Genomic DNA, 17823 nt, shown 5'->3' on the forward strand with positions numbered 1-17823 from the left:
CTATACATTCCACCAATAAAGACAGTACTATTATTGAGCTTAGTTTTAATCCACAATGCTTCAACGTCACGTACTTCATCAAGAGCAGAAAACTGAATATTATTTTTAATCATGATAGCAACTCCACCGCCTCTTCCTTCTCTATCCTTTCTTACTATTGTGTAGTTCGGGGGAGTTACTTCAGAGTCGAGGACATCTTTATGCAACCACGTTTCTGTAATTACGACGATATCAGGTTCATGTTCCAGGATTATGCTTTCAATTACATCGACTTTATTCAAAATACTTCTGGCATTCATGTTCATGATCTTGAAGCACACAGGTTCTTTGAATTTTAGTCACTTATTTTCACCTCCCGGGGTGGTTTCTATGCGAGTCTCGAGGGGACCCTCATGGCACTTAAACCTCTCATTAGTAGCTTCGTTCCAGGCATAAAGGGCATTGTCCACTCTTAGCTTATCGAATACTAATTTCACTTTAGAACCCCTTCCTCTCTCTTCTGCCGTAGAATTCCACAGGTTTTTGCGGATCTCAACAACCCTTTTAAAGAAATCTTCACTGATGCTGATTGGGGTACCTTTGAGCTTGAAGCAGTTCTTCAAAATAGCCAGTTTATCTCGGAAGTCTGAAACCTTGAGCATAATCGGACGGTCTCTACCTGAAACCTTTTTTCCAAGCCTATGTATACGCTCTATAGAGTTTAGTTTATTATTTAGAATCTTATCAAAAACGTCCTCATTCACCCTTTTTAGTAAAATTTCTTCGGTTTCTTTGCTGACTTCTTTAATACCTCTAACAATAAGATTGTTTCGTCTGGAACGATTTTCTAACTCATCAATTTGCCTGGCGAGTGTTTCAATTTCGGCGTCGCAACCGCCGACAGAGTGTTCGAGCTTTTCAAGTATAGTCTCAGTTTCATCAACCCTTTGTAGCTTTTTTTTCTATTGTCAGAAGTCTGTTCTGCATTTGGAGCATCGTTACTTCGGACGATGCCTGTTTTGTTTGTATCTCTGAAATCTTAGACAGGATTTCTTTCTGAGTTTGAATCATTTCATTGAACATTTCTTGCGTAATCGGTCCGGGGTTTTCCTCAACATCTCCGGATAGCTTTAGTAAAAGCACTGCTGTTGAGAAACACTCACGTAAACAATCAAGGACTACATGTGGACACGGCAACACTAACAAGCAAAGGTGATCACTATGAAAACCAAACTTTCGAGCACCAACCTGCACAAAAAGTGGCACGCTTGGTGACATTGTCACGGCGGTGTTGCCGTGTCCACTGAGGCCTGAAGACGCTGGTATTGCTTTTATATGCACCGGTGGCGCTGATTCCTCAAGAAGCGATGACGTCACCATGCCCATCGGAGATGCGCTGAAGACGCTGGCCACGTGCAGCCCTTGCGATGCGTCGATGACAAGGCGATGAACGGAGTTTCCATCCTCAGATAAAGTTGGTGTTGCGTCCAAGGCTGCGGATAAGCATCCAACGATGATCGGTGGCGCTGATTCCTCAAGAAGCGATGACGTCACCATGCCCATCGGAGATGCGCTGAAGACGCTGGCCACGTGCAGCCCTTACGATGCGTCGATGACAAGGCGATGAACGGAGTTTCCATCCGCAGATAAAGTTGGTGTTGCGTCCAAGGCTGCGGATAAGCATCCAACGATGATCTGCACAAAAAGTGGCACGCTTGGTGACATTGTCACGGCGGTGTTGCCGTGTCCACTGACACGGCAACACCGTGTCAGTGGACACGGCATTGTTTCTTTTGACAGCGTTTGGCGGCGTCCGTCTATAGATTTCGTTTTTGTTTTTCTTTTTAGTCAACCCGCGCTATTCACCTCGAGGTCCAGTTAAAAAAGAAATTGGGTTGTGTGTGTGTTTATACAGCCTAGAACTTGGTCTGCCTCACAGGGGCGACGAGTCTCCCAGCTGTAGATGAGCAATTTAGCCAGTGCGGTACAGCCGCTAGCCTGGGGTCTTTAACGTGCACCACGCAGTAGTGATACACGACCGCACGCCGGTACGATGTCGAGGTTCAGTTTCTAAAGCGGGGACATGTGCTTTTGTTTATACATGGTTTCCTATGGGCATTCTTTCGTGAACGCAGAGCAGATGACCACAACCGTCCCCGCTTTCAACGTGAACCACAAGCAACGCTAGAGACGCGACATCTTGGCTTGAGACGCTGCCTTTAGCTAGACGCTAAATTAGCGCCTTTTTGAGCTTCGACCACGCGTCTGTAGCCTTCACTGTGCTCCAATTGAGTGCAAATTGAGGCACCGTGCGCGTGACGGTTCGATCTCGAGGCGAATACTGCGTTCTCATCTTCGGTCGGAGCGCAGCGGAACTACGCGCCATCCCACCCAATCCAGCGTTGAGAGCGCGTGAAGAGGCCTTGAGCTCCGCGTGTCGCTCGTCCCAACCGTAAGGTCACGTGATACTCTGCCGGCGCTGGGTTGGCTGGGATGGCCCGGAGGGTTCGATGCGCTCTGACTGAACGTGAAACAAAGTCGACCCCGCGGGGGAGGCATTCACTTGATCGAATGACGTTTTAGCGAACGCCCACGTTTTACCGAATTACACTTTAGCGAATAGTCGGACGCTGCGAAGCGGCGTTTTCGGGTGGGCCAAGTGGGTTCATATTTTTGTAATGAGCCGCCGCAGACTGTCGCCGCGAAGCGGCGTAAAGCGCAGCGCGGCGGATGGGTTAACGCGCGCCCCCGTTATTCGCTAAAACGTCGATTCGCTCAAATGTCGCTGTTCACTAAGATGTCATTCGCTCATGTGATATGGACCCCGTCCTTTTGCGATAGCACCTTTGCCGTGACATGAGAAAAGAACATCGTCCAATCAGCTGGAAAAATGTCGACGCTTGTGTTCGTTCTCGGTGTTAATACCGGACTGACAGTTCGTCAGCAGAGGTAAAAGCGATACCATATGACGTTCTGTCGTCTTTGAAAGACCGCCCCATGTTAGTTTTATACACAAAAGGCCTTTTTCTACACGTACAGGGACAGGGCATGGCTGATTCATCGTCAACGTCGTCAGAGGCGAAAATCCGAATATCCTTGATGGAAAATGTTTTAAGGACATTGCGGAAGAAGACAAGCACGTAAAGGCCATCTGCCAGTCATGCCAAAAGACTATTTCAGGGTCACGGTCGGCAGCTTCCAACTTTAGGACACATTTGAAGGTATCCTAATTTTCATTTAGATCTTGAGCTTTTTATTTTGGGTCACTGTTTTTATTGATCATTATTATAATTCTGTTTATTTGGCTTAGCGTATTCATCCTCTCGTTCTTGTCGAGTACGATGAGCACGTGCGGCGTGATCCGAACCAAAAAAAGAGACAATGCGCCGCTGGCCCAGAACCAGCTCTCAAGCAAACGAGGCTAGTGCTTTCGACTGTCCCAAGTGCTCCCGTGGTCGCGCAGACCAAGTTCGACAGTTTATTGACGGATCTGATTGTGAAAGGGATGCTTCCTTTGACCTTCGTCGAGCAGCCAGAGTTTGTGGCCTTCGTCAATGGTGCGTTTTTATGGCCTTCAGCTTGGCTTGTGTATTTTAGTTATTGTAGAGTGATTTTGTCATCGTATTTTAGTTTTGTTTGGCATATTTCAGTTATTGTAGACTGATTATGTCATCGAATTTTAGTTTTGTTTTGTTTGGCATATTTTTATACTTTCTTTTAGGTACTTGCCCAGCAACCATAAATGTCATGTCGAGAAGAACTCTGGGTCGCAGAGTCGACTCTGACTACGATGCCCATCTCGAAAGTGTTAGGGCGGCACTTAAAATGCCGCTGTACGTATGTCTTACGGCCGATGTGTGGTCAACGTCAACTAAGAGTTACCTGGGTGTGACGGCCCACTGGGTATTCACTATTTATCTTGTCATACTTTTTCTTAAATATGCGGCCACCTGGCCTGTGTTCTGTACAAATAATTTTTATACCGCATTATTATAGCCTCTTCGACCGGATTTGGTTGCAGATATCGGAAGCGACACTAAAACGACAATCCGCCGCGTTTGCCTGTAGGAGATTTGCTGGCACCCACTCCTACGACAGAGTGCCGAGTTGCTCTCGGACGTTTGCACAGACTACTGCCTGCCTACAGGAAAGATTACTGGCACGGTCACGGATAACGCAACAAATTTTGTGAAGGCATTCAAGGAATTTGGCGTAACGGCCTTCGAAGAAGCGTGTGCTGCAGGTATAGGCAAGCTCTAAGAGTTGAGAGTTTAGACCTTTTACAACCAAACTATATTGTGCCTGGATTTTTTTTTTTTTTTTTAACAGGTTCCGAGGATTTTGAGCTCGTCACGTTTGAGGAGATCGAGCCCCCAGGCCCGCTCTGGTCACAGCACCTGCGGTGCGCCTGTCACACGCTCAGTTTAATCGCAACGGCGAACGTCAAGAAAGCTATCAGTGCGAACCATGCTTTGAACCGCCTCCATTCCAGTGTCATGAGCAAGTGCTCGAAATACTGGAGCGCCTCGGGCCGCCAAAATCAGCGGAAGTCGTTACATCTATCCTTGGCAAGCAACTACCAGCCCCTTGCATCACTCGCTGGAACTCTCTGCACCACGCCTTGGACGTCCTCACCCAGAACAAGGAGAAATTACAAGACCTCTCGAACGAGCTCCAGCTACCCTCCTTGAAGTCCTTGGAGATTGAGTTTATTGAGGAATATTGTACTATACTCGAGCCAATTGCTACAGGTAGATAGTGTGTAATGCTCAACAACCTAATTAGCTCGAAATTTATGATATGAATAATAGCCTGCCACAAAGCGAAATAAAGTAGCAACGCAGGCGAGTTGGTTCATGACCTAATAAATTAAAAGCAGTGCGCAAAAAAGAAAGGACCTAAAAAAAGAGCCACACAGGACGAGTGCGTCCTGTCTTGCGCGCTGCTTTAATTTCGTATGCCACAAAGTAATATACATAACGTGGACAATAATTGCTTTATAACGTGCGTGCCTTCACCTCTTTTATTTTATGTCGCGCATACTAGTTCATTGTACTCACAATTCACTCATTAATTTCAGCGCTTGATCGCCTGCAAGGAAGCAGCAACAGTGGTTACTACGGCGAGTTGGTTCCGGTGTTGTTCACGGTCCGAGCGAAGCTGGAACAAGTTCGGGAAAATTTACAAAGTCCGCGCACGGAAAAGATCGCACAGGCTTCCCTGGACAGTCTGGAGAGACGTTTCCAGAGGTGGTTGTGCCTGGGTGACAAGCCAGCCATTATCGCTTCTTGTAGTCACCCGTATTTTAAGACCCGCTGGATGCTACGCGATGGTTCGCATGACATCAGCGATCTCCTTGTGCAGGCTGCGCAGGATCTGTCTACAGGGTCTACTGGGAACTGTGCGCCACAACCAGATGAAAGCGACGCATTCTTTAACTTTGCGGGTCACACTCCCTCGACCGCGACGTCGAGCGCATTCAGCGTACGTTTTGAGGTGTTCCGTTACTTGCAGGACACGCGCACCTCGATCACAATGCTGCATGAGTATCCTGCTGTGAAGCGCGTCTTTTTAAGGTACAATACAAACTTAAGTTCGTCTGCCCCCGTAGAGCGCCTATTTTCCCTTGGCAGCCTTATTCTTTGCCCCAACAGGCGTCGCCTTAGCGACACGTTGTTCGAAAGGCTTCTGCTGCTGAAGTCTTACTAGTCGAAACTTGATTAGCACGCACCAAAATTACGCTGTATTGAGAAGGTCTCCTCTTTAATGTTGCACTTGCCTCTATTATGTTAAATAAATGTTATTGCCAAAGTTACAATTCTTGTTTTTATGCATGTGGTTGTAAGATATAGTCTCCATCCTTTATTCGACCATGGGGCTTTTAAAGGCACTGCCCAGAGCAGGAAGAAAACTACGTTCTGCACCGAATGCAGTGTCTCTCAATCAAGCACAAGCGTTTAGTGACTGTGATTACGGTGCTAGTCGAGGGCAAGAATAGTGCCTTGCCCTAAGAAGTGTCTGGCTCTTCTTGGTGAATGTTATTGTGTATTCATACAACTTATTTTGTTGTGTGGAGATGTTGAAAGTAACCCTGGACCCAATTCTGACATGAAAGAGCTCATCGAAGGTCAAAAAGCAATCTTGGATGAAATAGCTGAATTAAGAAGAGGCCAAACAACCATAGATAGGAAGCTTTCGTCATTTGAAAGCAGACTTACAACGATTGAAAACAAGGTTGACATTCTAAACGAGACTGCTAGATAGCTTGCGCAGGCAGAAAACAAAATAACCAAACTCGCAGAAACTGTTTCTTTCTTGACCCATAAAATTGATGACTTGGAAAACCCTTCACGAAGGAACAACGTGATCATATATGGGATAAAAGAAGAACAGCGTGAATCTTCGGAAAGTCTGCGCGATATTGTAACAGATACAGTCTTCAAAGATAAGCTGGGCATTTCCGTCACTGGTATCAAGAGGTGCCACAGATTGGGAAGGAAGGGCGGTGAAAGACCTAGACCGGTTATTTTAAAGCTGCTCGATTACAGGGAAAAGGTTTTGATATTTAATAACGCGCGTAAACTAAAAGGCTCCGACATTTCAATATCGGATGATTATTCCAGTCATGTTCAGGAACTACGAAAGAAATTGTGGGCCAGTTCAGCAGAAGATAAGGCAGCTAACAAGAAAGTAAAACTTAGTTTCGATAAATTGATTATGGGTGACAAAGTTTATCGCTGGGACGAAAGTAAAGGGGAGAGAGTACTTCTCCGGTCTCGGGATGAGCAATGACAACCACGAAAACGTAATCAAAGCCCGTTAATAGTCATGAACATCAACGCCCGTAGCATCGTGAATAAAGTAGGTGCGCTTGAACATCTTTTACTCACGTACTGCCCACATATATTGATTTTGACCGAAACTTGGCTCAATGACGAGATTCACGATTCGGAGATTGTGCCGCCGGGTTATAATATTATACGTAAAGATCGGGGATCGCGAGGGGGAGGTGTAGCAATTATATTGAAATCTGGTATCCCGTACCGGCAGCTCCATTTTGACAACAATAATGAAACTGTGTGGTGCAGTGTTGAATTTGAAAATTCATGCTACGTTGTTGCATCCGTATATAGGCCGCCTAATTATCCTGTCTTGGTTTTGGAAGAATTAAAAATGTGCCTTGGCAAAATCTTGACAGAAAAAAAGAAACTCATAATAGGCGGGGATTTTAATCTGCCAGAGATTAATTGGGCCTGTCTAACGCACGGAAGTACTGATGCTGAAAACTGCGCTGAACTAACAGACATTGCTTTTTGTTTTAATTTATGTCAGGTAGTTGACAGTGACACGAGAGTAGTGGGAGATTGCAGGTCAATCCTAGACCTGATCTTTTGTCTGCTGGTGCTAGTGCTGACGGCTATGAATGTGAAGTTGTTGAAGGGCTGTCTGATCATATGGCAGTATTACTTACTTTGTTTAATAACATTGCGCCCCCCGCGGAGAAAAAGATTAAAGTCTTGAACTTCAATAACGCCGACGATAACGCTATCACAGACGAACTGGCTTTTGCGTACGATGAGTTTGTATCCTTATCAGCAACCCCGGACTGTGTGGATCAGTTATGGAATCGTTTCGTTGCTATTGTTACTCGATGCGTTTCAAAATATGTTCCTTACCGAAATAAAAAAATAGCCAAACATAACCCATGGATCACGAGAAGCGTGATACATATGAAAAGGAAGGTGAACAGACTGCAGAAATCTTGGAAGCGATCCGGCCTTCCATCCGCCAGAGAAAGCTATCTTTCTTGTAGCAAGAAACTTAAACAGGTAATACGCGAATCAAAACAATGGTATTATAATATCTGTCTTTCGTCATTCATAAAAACAGCACCACAAAAATTTTGGCGGCATATAAGTACTTCCAAAGACAAGAAATGTTCGTCCCTCGTTGTTGACGGTTGTGTAATTGATGACGAATTTAAAATCGCTGCCATTTTAAGTGACCAATTTTATTCCGTGTTTACAAGAGATAACAACATTGTTCCTAACTATGACGTCCAATCTCAGCTACCCGGTCTCCAGAACATTACTATCAGTGAGGCGGGTATCTTGTCATTATTACTAAACTATGATGTAAAGAAGAGCAGCGGCCCGGATGACATCCCCAATTTGTTTCTTAAACGCTATGCGGAATGGGTTTCAAAATATTTGTTTGTCATTTTTAAAACGTCATTGGCCACTTCGAGATTACCTGCAGATTGGAAGCTAGCAATCGTTAAACCTATATATAAATCGGGTGACCCTCGGATAGCAGTTAACTATCGTCCCATTTCTTTGACGTGTATCAGTTGTAAATTACTCGAACATATTATTGCTAAACATATAGTTGCCTACGTCACGGAGCATAATCTTCTATCGAATGTACAGCATGGTTTTAGAGCCGGATACTCGACAATATCTCAGTTAGTAGAAACAGTGCATAATTTTTCTTCAGTTATTAATCGCCGAGGCCAAGTCGATGTAATCTACCTTGACTTTTCAAAAGCCTTTGACAAGGTTTCCCATCCAAAGATTTAATTAAAATTACGTGCGATGTTAAAAAACGATCAAATCGTAAACTGGATTCAGGATTTCCTGTCGGGGAGGGGACAGTATGTAATGTTTAATCATACTGCATCTTCCATAGCAAATGTAGAATCCGGGGTACCACAGGGGTCAGTTTCGGGGCCACTGCTTTTCTTGATATTTATCAATGATATAGCTACTAATATCAGAGTAAACATAGGATTGTATGCTGATGATTGCATCCTATATCATGAAATCAAAAGTCCCGATGATCATCTCATCCTAAATAATAGCCTTGAGGAAATATCAAAATGGTGCAAAGATTGGCAAATGGTACTAAACAAAGAGAAAACTGTATTTATGTCTATCACCCATAAAAAGCACCCCTCTCTTTTTTCATACCACATAGATAACCAAGTACTGATCCGGGTTAATGAATATACTTACTTAGGACTACATATAACACACAATTTAAAATGGGATAAACATATCAGCGCGGTTATAGATAAAGCATCTAGAAAACTATGGGTTATGAGACGCAAATTACGGCAGGCAGCTCCGGATACAAAACTATTGGCGTACAAAACTTTTGTTCTTCCTATCTTGGAATACCCGAGTGTAATATGGGACCCTTATACAAAAAAAGACATCAATAGGCTGGAAATGGTACAAAGAAAAGCGGTTCGATTCATCTACGGGGTATATAACAGGCATGCTTCAGTTAGTGAGTTACTTAATAAAGCACAATTATCAACACTTAGCACGAGAAATACTATTAACAGACTGAAACTGCTCTTCCAGATAATTCATTGCATGATCAACATCAATCGGGACAAGTATATATCATTTTCTGCACGCTCCAGTACACGTAGCCAGCATCCGTATTATATCACTGAGCCGTTACCGCGAAATAATGTTTTCCAATACTCCTTTTTTCCTCGCACTTTCAAAGATTGGAATAACTTACCCGCTGAAATAACGAGCTCTAGTTCCCTAATTTAATTTCTTGATTCTGTTAGAAAACATTTCAATATTGAGTGAAGATTTTGTTTCTATTTGTATTTGCTTGCATGTTTTTCCTTTCGTGACATATTAGCGTCATATGGTTCTTGTGTTTGTTTGTTTGTTTGATGGCTATTTTGTAACCTCATGAATGTAACCATTCCTACAATGGTCCTGAACAAGGACCAGTAGTATAAATAAATAAATAAATAAATAATCGACGTTCACAGGCAGACTGGCTAAATAAGTGCCTGTGACAACTTGTGATGCTTTCCAGCCTGATTTCCATCCATATTTTTGCCTGGAATATTCTAAATGCGCGGGTCGTCCAGATTTTTGTAACTGGTGCGAGTTGCAACAATAAAAAATTCTCTGGCTAGTGCTGCGCGCCTTGGTCGTCTCGGTTCTTTGTTGGTCTCTACCAAAATGTAATCGACAAAAAAAGCTGCTTGAAACTGTACTTTTTTTCACCTATTACGTCCAAGCTGATTACATTTTTTTTTGTGATTATATTTCTATTATGGTAATAGAGCCTCACACACTAACTCCCGAGTGTGCGATGCAAAATTAAAATGAGATACTCAGAAACCCATTGCAGGTGCCCTGAAGTCGCTGACGGAAATTTTTAGGAATGTATTTGGAAAAGTATTTGGAGAAGACCAAATACATTTGGTTGTATTTGTATTTTGTATTTAAATGCTTTTTTGGAAATGTAATTAGATTTGTAATTAAATACATTTTTGACGAAGTATTTTGTATTTGTATTTCGATACATATTTGCATGTATTTTGCCCATCGCTGTTTGAACCTAATATCGTTTCATGGTCACTTTGACTTTCGAGTGAGGAGTGCCGCTCAAAGAGGACTGCGGTGCATCTCGACCCTTTGGAGAACTCTGCGATGCAGGAGTGCGGGATTTAGAGCTACGCGACATAGGGCGGCACGCCTATATCTGCACTGAGCCAAAAATATAGGCCCTGGGGCCACGAGGCGCATCTTATATACTATAATTTGAAGCTTCCAACTCTGATTGAACATTGAGGTTGGGTAAGTTGAGCCCGTGTCTTTTTAGAATTAACGTATCCCGCAACGCAGTTTTTTTTGTCAGAAGGACTGCTGTACAGATCTGGGCACGATCGCCGAGCGGATCGGTAATCGTTGATGGATGTGTAAATAAGGAAGTCCTCTTCAGGATATGTATGATCAAACAACCCTTCCGAGAAAAACAAACAAACCACAATGGGTGAATTTTACGTTCTCATTTGTAATCTCTTCACAGGACCCGGTCGCCGAATGATTGTTGTTTTGCTACGTATGAAATGGCAATACGTAGTTGGAAACGTTCGCAAGAACTGACTCAGCCTTCTTTTGTTGCTTCGTCGTGTTTTTTTTTTCAATCTTTTTTTAGATGATATATTACAAGGATAAGATTCGTAACTTTATCCTATAGTACTGAAAACAAGTAGTGTTTTTCTTCGCCTGGCAAAAAAAACGTTCTTTTTTTTTTAGTTTTAGAGGCACGGCGGAACCATGAGAGGCATGTGACTAACGAGGGTGGCGTTATTCTTGCTGCAGGTTTTTCTACTACCGACCACGTCTGATCCGGCCAATGGCGGCTGCGCTTTTGTGAACTGCGTGCGGCCTCGTCACGATGAATCGGTAACGATTTGACAGCACAAGTTTGTTTCTGCTAACGTTACTTCAGCGGCGCCACTTATCTCAGAGAACTTGTTTTGCACCACGGGACCTGTGACGTCATCGGCAGCATCAACTACAAGAGACGCTGCCCAGAAATATTTCTTCAGTGGGCACGGCGAAACCGCGAGAGTCATGTGGCCAACGAGGCTGCCGTTCTTCTTGCTACAGTTTAGTAATTGCACAACCTATTTCACCAGTAATAATTTAGCGCTTATGATTGTGCCGCGCCCACGGTGTCTAAAGAGGTGTGTCAATGACTGCGTTCTTGTTTCTTGGTTACTGTTGTGTTGGGATGTGGAATCTAATCCCGACCCCGCTAGCTTGGAAGTGGTTCAAACTCTACTTGATGGGCAAGCGACCATACAGAGAGGTATACCCGAGTTTCGCGATCAGCAAACTGCAACCGATAAAACATTAAATGACATACACGCAAAATTTAGTGACCTGGAAGGAATCCTAAAAGAACTAAGAGAGTAGTGAAGTCACATCGACCAGCTAGAGATCATTGTCACTTTTCTCTAGAGTACTGTGTTCCAGCAGAGCATAAAAATCTCTGAACTTGCGGACCGTTCTCGGCGCTCGAATCTAGTTATTTTTGGCGTTGCGGAAAGCCCGATTGGGAACGAAGAACAACTGAGAAGTAAAGTAATATCTGAAATATTTGCAGACAAATTAGGTGTGTTTTTTACTTCAATTGCCAGAATACACAGGCTAGAAAAAATGACTCCAAAAGACCAGTTATTTTGTACTTTCAACACCTCACTGAGGAACAGTCAGTCCTAAAAAACGCAAAAAAAAAGTTAAAAGGTTCTAACATGTTCATTCAAAATGACTTTTCACAGAGCATGCAATAAAAAATAAAAATCTGGGAGAGTGCCAAACACGATAAGGCTAATGGTACGAAGGTCTTTCTGGTTCGCAATAAAGCTCCAAATTAATGATGGCACGTATATCTGGGACGAGGCTGCAAATGAACGCGTACTACTTTCCTCTGCGCCATGAGCTCATTCTGAAAATTGACGGGCAGTTCCACAAGCTTTAGACAAATAATAGCGCTTTGTAAATTTCAATGCTCGTAGCATTAGTAACAAAGTAGATAAGCTTGAGCTCATTTTATTAAAGTAAGATCCTCACGTGATGCTCATAACTGAGACATGGTTTACCGGTGAAATTAATGTTAATAAAATAAGCCCGCACAAAGTATTTAGAAGAGATCGTTCATCGCGGAGGAGAGGCGTTGCAATCTTGCTCAAATCACCAATGGACGCTGTTTTTCTAGGTCAGATTGATGATCACGAAAGTTTGTTCCTTAGAGTAAATGTGTACGGTTCGAGTTCATTCTGTGTGCTGTGTTTAGGCCTCCAAGTTCACCCTCTGACTTTTTTCTAAGGTGGAATCATCATTTACTACGATTTGAAAATAAAAAAAATTCTTCCTTTCTGGCGATTTTAATTTCCCAGAAATTAATTGGACGAGTTTCTCAGGTACATCCACTGAAGACGCCACAATCATCTGTGACATAATGTTTGCTTCTGATTTATCACATATTGTAACAGCGTTTACGGGTCGATGGCTCAGTTTGTATGATTTTAGACCTAATTTTTGTAACCAGTGCTTTTTCTGACTGCCATGTTAGTGTTGAAGATGGTGCGTCAGATGAGAATTTACTATACTTATGCTGCTCTTCGTAGGGCTTCCAGCCAATAAACGACGCAAAGTGACCACTGTCAAAGATTTTTAGTCGTACTGATGATGACAGTGTTCTTGAATACTTAAATTCGGAATTTGCTTCCTTTTTAATAAATGATTCCGATGTATATGTTGTTTGGCAAAGATTTGGGCTTATTTGTGCCTTCTCATTCGACGACTTCATTCCTAATAAACACAGGTGTCCAAAACTAACCAATTCGTGGATTAATAAAAACACCATTCATTTCAAGCGTAGACTAAAATGAGTAAGCAAACAAATGTGGTTCCAAAAGGGTACGTGAGTTACAAACTGAGTAAACCAGCAGATTTGCACAAGCTAGAGAAAGCTACCTTGTAAATGATTTGTCCACTTTTGTGAAGGATCACCCTGAGAAATTTTGGAGGTACCAGGCCAACAAGAATAACCCTGTTGAAGAAATTATATAAAAGTAGAGTCCTGTCTCAGGTAAAAAGAAAAATAAGAAATTGGTCAGCATTTCAACTTTCATTTTCAGTCAGTTTTCGGATAAAAATACGAGTAGGAATGTTCCGCTTCTTAGCCACTCCTAACTGCTGATTTATTTCCTATCAGAGTGTTTTGTCAATGCTGTTAAATCTAAAAAACGAAGTCTCTCTTAGTCTCGGATAGGACTCTAAATATTTTTTTCGACGGTACTCAGAGTCAATGTCACATTTTTTTACGTTAATATTTCAGACTTCGTTTTCACCAATGCGATTCCGTATGACTGGATCTTAGCACGTGTCTTCCCTTTATTAAAAAAGAAGACCCAATATCTCTAAAAAAACTATCGTCCCGTTTATCTCACATGTACCTGTTGCAAACTTATGGAGCATATCATTCCAATCATTATTTATTCCACTTTGGAAGGAAACATTTTGTCCCCTTCCAATATGGATTCAGAAAGAAGTTTTCCACAGCAACTCAGCTTTTAACCCCGATCCACGACTTCGTCGCTAATCTCAATAAATCTTGTCAGAGAGACATCATATTCTTGTATTTGACTAAAACCTTCGACAGGGTCCCTCAAGAAAAGTTAGTATTTAAATGACAACATGTTGGCATTCTGATGATTGTTGTCAAATGAATTAAATCATACCTAGAAGGGCGTAAGCAGGTTGTTGATATTGGTGGTGAATTTTCAGATGGGCTGTGTGTATCTTTGGGTGCACCCCAGGGCAGCAATAAACTTCTCGCGGATAATTGTACCCTGTCCAAATACATTACAAGCTCATCTGACCAGTATGCACTTAACTCTTCACTTCCGAAAAATTGCAAATTGATGTGCCAAATGGCGAATTAAATTAAATAAAAAAAACTTTATTGCATGTTACCAACAAATAATTTCCACTTGAGTTTATTTAAGATGTCACTTGCTCTCCTTTGTCCGAAGTTTCGGAGTATAAGTATTTAGGACTCACAATTTCTAAAACACTCTCATGGGATACACATATACCCTAACATCTGCACATCGGCATTCCGTTCGCTGCAGGGGGCACCTGTGAAAGCAGGTGTTTGGTGAGTTGCGTCACCACAGACCCCGAGCCATGTGGGTCCGCCCACCCGCGTTTGGCTGTGCTTGGTTTTTCTGTGTCCGGAGAAAAGTCTTCCCGGTGGTTGAGTCGAGCCCGGGGTAGGTTTGTACCCTTCGGCACCTTCCGGGTGAGGCAGTACACCAGTTTGGCCCCCCCTTCTCCTAGATGGGTGCGTGGCTTGGTCCGACCACGATGATTTAGTCAGTCGCCTTTATCCACCTCTCCTTTCTTTACCTTTCTTCTTCTTCTCCTCTTTCTTCGTATTTTACCTCCTTTGGCGGCAAGGGATAACCTTGGGTGGCGACAGAACGCTCTCTTGATCCACACTTGTTTATAGCATACTGGTAGCTCTGGTAGAGTAACATACTCAGACAATCCATACTTGTAATGAGATGTTACCTATACCCTTGTTGGAGTTCGTGGTGGGCGGTGCGCTAGAGATGCCGATGTTTCTACCCTTCATAGGGGTTCTAAACGAAACATTTTTTCTCGATCAGACCTTAAAACGGGTCCGGACCGAAGCATTACCCAAAGGCGCAACAGCTGCATCCCAGAATAACTTCAGCCGATTCCTGGTAATGCACTCAGAACATAATGAAAAACTACTTGCCAATCGTTTCCCCTTTCTTGTTTCAAAAACTTTCGAAAACCTAATTGGTCAAAACTTTCAGGCCAAAAACTAGCGTCCGGTGATCTGCTAGTTAAAGTAGAAAACTGACTACAGAGTGTGGTTCTCTTAAATCTAAACAAGATATCCCACTACAAAGTATCCGTCACCCCACATCGCACCTTGGACAGTCGTCAGACACCTTTTAGAATCTAGCAAGGACGAGATCTTGGAGGGTTTCCTGGCAGGGAGTGGTCGTTGTGCAACGAATTTCTATACGCAGGGGTGGACAGGAAAGACCTTCAAAGCATGTGGTCCTAACTTTTGCATTTACCGTACTGCCTGAGAACATCAAAGAAGGCTATCTCTACTGAAAGGTGCGCCCTAATATACCTAACTCAAGGTGATGCTTGAAGTACCAAAGATTTGGTCACAACTCGGTAACCTCTCGCGAAGAAACGATATATGTAAAGTGTGGAGGCACAGATTATTCAGCCGACACATGCGAGGTTGCAGTTTTCAAGCGTGTCAACTGCTCTGGTGCCCACTCAACGTACTCTCGAGCTTTTTTGAAGTTTCATGAAAAAAAAAATTGCCCTAAAGATAAAAGAGAGCTTGATATACCCCAAGGCTGCTACCGGAGCGGGGGGGGGGGGGGGGGGGGGGGCGGCAGCGCCACCACTTAAGGCATCGGTCAGCACTTATTACAGTCCTCGAGGTTTTGAGTGCTCCACCAGCCCCCCAGCGAGGCTCCTGAAGGTTCTTAGACCACAGACTCCAAAACGTTTACGTACCAAGACGGTGCCTGATGCCTCTTCGTATGGGCCAGAAGCCTCCAGTAGTGCTTGATGGCACTCCTTCTTAGAGCAGTCCCCTTCCTAGCGGGGGAAGAGGCCAAAACCACCTCCCCTGTCAAGGGAGGCACAAAAACTGTCCCCCAAAAAGGCGGATCCGATGGCAAAACCTGCACGTGTCACTGCCCCAACTAATGTATACTAACCTACGTCCGCTTAGTCACAGCCGCGAACCCCACATTTTAACTACATCTTAACCAACCAACCTTATGGATCATGCGCGCTTTGCAGTGGAACTGCAAAAAGCTAACTAAAAAGCCGAGATCTGCTACGAAACATAAATGATGTTCATGTTTTTCTGGACGAGCTGCAGCCTATTGCTGTCTGTTTGCGGGAAACTCGTCTTAATAACACTCAAAGATTTTTTTTTTTACGTCGTCGTTGTGTTTTTTACGAAATATCCCTCGCCAGCCCATTCTTCTGGTGGTGGTGCTGAGGTCGTATGGAGGGGCGTAGCATGTGCTGAGGGCCCTCTTCGTACACCATTTGAAGCAGTGACAGCCCTGTTTAGTTGACAGTCTCATTACCATTGTGTGGTTATTTCTTCTCCCCGCGTTCCACCTCGTATTTATAAACTCGAACGTCTTATTGATCAACTGCAAGAAGCCTTTTTAATTTTCGTCGATTTTAATGCTCACAATCCTATGAAAGACACTGACCGACTTGATTCCCGTGGCAAGGTCATTGAGCGTCTTTTACTGTCTTCAAGTTTGCGTCTTTAAAATAACAAGGAACCAACATTTTACAGTGCGCCCCATAACACTTTTACATTCATCGACCCTCATTGTTTCATTGTCTTTCTCGGAAAGTTTTAAAGAACCCTTTCGGGGATTGACCAATTTCTGGTCATTTTAAAAGGCAGCGTCGGACTTCCCACTATTTTAAAACGCCTTCCTAGGTGGAAGTTAGAAATGGCAGACTGGGGGCTTTTTAAATTAAATGCAACGCTTGACGCCACACTGCTCGCAAATCTGTCCCCAGCGGACGCCACATTATATGTCACAGAACATAGTCTAAGGGCGGCTTTTGAGGCAATTCCGCAGATTTCGAAAACATGCCGAAGAGGTGTAAGCCATGGTGGAACAAAGACTGCGAATCTACAGGAAAAGAACAACATAAAGCCTGGGATACGTTCAGGCGGTACCCTACTCATTTTAATAATATAGAGTTCAAAAGGAGAAAAGCAAAAGCTCGATGGGTGCGGAACCAAGCTAAACGAGAAACTTGGCTGAAGTATACTGCCACGCGCGTCGGCGAGCGACCGCGTGAGTGGCGGAGTGGTTACTGCGCTTGACTGCCGCGCGAAAAATCTAGGTTCAATTCCGGTCGGTGGAATGCCCTTTTATTTATTCTTTCAATATTGTGTTCTCGAGAGTTCGAGAACATTCTCTACTGATAAAGAGTTCCGAATGTTCTAGTCGCCGAACGTTTTAGGTGGATTGTTCCAGAAGCCAACGCGCGTACATAAGGGGCTCTGAGTGGCGATATGCAGTCAGTCTCGCCCCAGCGTTCGACTCTGCTTTTACGCCGACTTCGACGCCCGCGACACTCTGCTGTTATATTCTGTTTCCTTTTTAATTTGGGCACAAGTTCGCGGCATTAAACGTCTGTTTCTTCAGTTATTCCTTGTTTGTCACATCGTCATTGGTGACATTTTGGTGGAGGTGCGGAGTAAGCCAGTCTATGCCCGTGGAGCGTACCCCTCCAAAGACCAGTGTTGGACAAAATACTTGATAAAAGTATCTAAGTTGAGTTACTAAATGGCTCTTCATAAAGTATATAAAATACTACTCAAGTTACTTTCACTGTAAAGTATCTTGAGTAGAGTACAAATACTTAGATATGTACTTCAATTCCTTTTGAAGATACTTCC

General features: G+C 43.5%; 1 pseudogene; it reads right to left on the minus strand.

The window, feature by feature from the left end:
* Positions 1-335: 335 nt before the first annotated feature.
* On the minus strand, positions 336-1290 carry LOC121047806 (annotated as a pseudogene).
* Positions 1291-17823: the final 16533 nt, after the last annotated feature.

The sequence above is a fragment of the Ixodes scapularis genome, unplaced genomic scaffold, assembly GCF_016920785.2.
Source record: "Ixodes scapularis isolate PalLabHiFi unplaced genomic scaffold, ASM1692078v2 PGA_scaffold0__279_contigs__length_252992795, whole genome shotgun sequence".
Taxonomy (NCBI): domain Eukaryota; kingdom Metazoa; phylum Arthropoda; class Arachnida; order Ixodida; family Ixodidae; genus Ixodes; species Ixodes scapularis.